General features: G+C 46.6%; 1 pseudogene across 1 annotated transcript; it reads right to left on the reverse strand.

The window, feature by feature from the left end:
• Window positions 1-297: 297 nt before the first annotated feature.
• LOC147626072 (mitochondrial import inner membrane translocase subunit TIM23-1 pseudogene) lies at window positions 298-1,522 on the reverse strand (annotated as a pseudogene). The gene has a single exon (XR_015268769.1). The product of XR_015268769.1 is annotated as a mitochondrial import inner membrane translocase subunit TIM23-1 pseudogene (transcript).
• Window positions 1,523-1,969: the final 447 nt, after the last annotated feature.

Raw genomic sequence — 1,969 nt, forward strand, 5'->3', positions numbered from 1 at the left:
TGTAATCAATAGTCGTCTTCCTTTCCTTTGGGCTAGCCCTTACTTCTAGTGCTTCACGGTCTAGGGTCACAAATAGGAGGCTATTGCAATTGTTTTTACATTCATTACTCTACTTGTTTCTTGCCAACACCATAAAGAACGATGTTATAATAGCTCAACTTAATCATTTCAGCAGTTAAACTGGCAGTGACGAGTCAAAAACACATTCATATGACACAGCTTTGAAATACTACACAGAAGCCACACATAAAATGTCATCACCACATACAAATGTCCTCGTAAAGCCAACACAAGTCCTTGAGGTTGAAAACTTTATTGAAATAATGAAGATAACATGGGCAATCTTGATTTGGAGAATTTACTATAAATAACCAAACAACTATGTATGAGATAAAACCCATGTGATGCAACAACACTTTCCCAATCACAAAAAGCAAGGCTCCCAAGCGCCCAAACAAAAAAACAGCACCATTGCAGTGTTGAAGACACAAAAACAAAAAACCCCACCTCACTTTGCACTTGGACTTGATGATTTCAACACCTTGTCAGCAGCAAATGTGGGAGGATCAAAATTGGCATGCCAACCATATGTTCTAGTTCCCTAATCACCATACTGACCTAAGAGAAACCTCTTGGTCACCAAGCACAAGTAGGCCTCGCACCTGTTACATCCATGTTATATCGGCAAATACCTTTTGAAAGCATGCTTCCCCGCTACGGCGGCACCAGCTGCGATCCCACCAATGGCACCAGCAAATGCAGCAGCTCGAGGTCCTGCCGCTACCCTGAACAGAGCTCCAGTGCCAAGCCCTGCGGCTATACTGTTGAGAATGTCATCGGTGCCACGGTAATGGACGATGCTGCTCTCCAGGCCAGCGTAGAGGAGGCCGACAATGCCCATCTTGTTGCCATATGTACGTCCGCGGTGGCCGGAGGCATTCAGGACTCTGTTCACTCGAAGCTTGAGGGTATCATCCTTTTCTGCAGCATGAATGCCCTCAACAATGCCAAGGCTGCCTCCAGCCAAGGCACCGGCAAGGTACCCACAGCCTGTGTAGTAGGTCAAGTTCTCACTCCAGTTCCGGCGCTGCACGGCGGCCTCCTCTGGAAACAGAAACTCTGGCGAGGACGGCAGGCGGTAGAGCGTGTTGACCGACTTTGGATCAAAGGAGGTCCCGTGGTATTCTGCGTATGGGTTGTAAAAGCGCCCTTCTTCGCGTGTGTTGCCGGAAGCCATGGCAAGCAGACGTTAACAAGTTAAGGTTGGAACTAGAGTTTCTGATACAAAACGATTAGGGTTTGAGACAGAAGCAATCCCACTCTCTCTCGCGCTCTCTCTCCCTCTCTCTCTCTCTCTCTTCCGGCCTGAGAAGGGGCAAGACGTGGATACACAGGGGCTTCTCAAAATAAGGAGTAGGGCTTCTGTGCTGTCTAAGATGGAAAGCGATCGGAGAGGGTTGCCGCCATGGCAACCAGCTTGCAACGGAAGGCTGCTCTTAACCGCCTTCTGTGCTATGAAGGGTTCTTGCGTGGTGAAAGATTCCTTTTAGTAGTAGGGCAGGCGGGCTTTCATACAGCGCACTGGACAATAAGCCCGCCCACTCATCTTCGTCGGCACGCGGAAAAGCCTTCAGTCAAAGTCAAGGGCGTCAAGCATCTTTCAGTGTGCTAATGGGGTTTTGGTCAATGATCTTGTGATCCAACGGTGGGGGAATTTTGTGTTATTTAGCAATATCTTCTTGTTTTATCTTGAGAAGCTAAAAGTGTTCTTAAAAGGTTGAATGTTGATGATTTAATGAACTTGATTGCATATTTTACAAATCTTACAAGACATTTCCTGAATGGTATGCCACAGCTGGTCCACCTGCTTGGCTTTGACTTTTCTGAGAAGTTTCTCTAACTGATTCAATTTGGAGGGTTCACTCTTTTCCTCTCTTGCATTTTTAAAGGCTGAGATTATATTCTATAG

Source organism: Cibotium barometz, chromosome 23 (genome assembly GCF_041138505.1).
Source record: "Cibotium barometz isolate CiBa-2024 chromosome 23, ASM4113850v1, whole genome shotgun sequence".
NCBI lineage: Eukaryota > Viridiplantae > Streptophyta > Polypodiopsida > Cyatheales > Cibotiaceae > Cibotium > Cibotium barometz.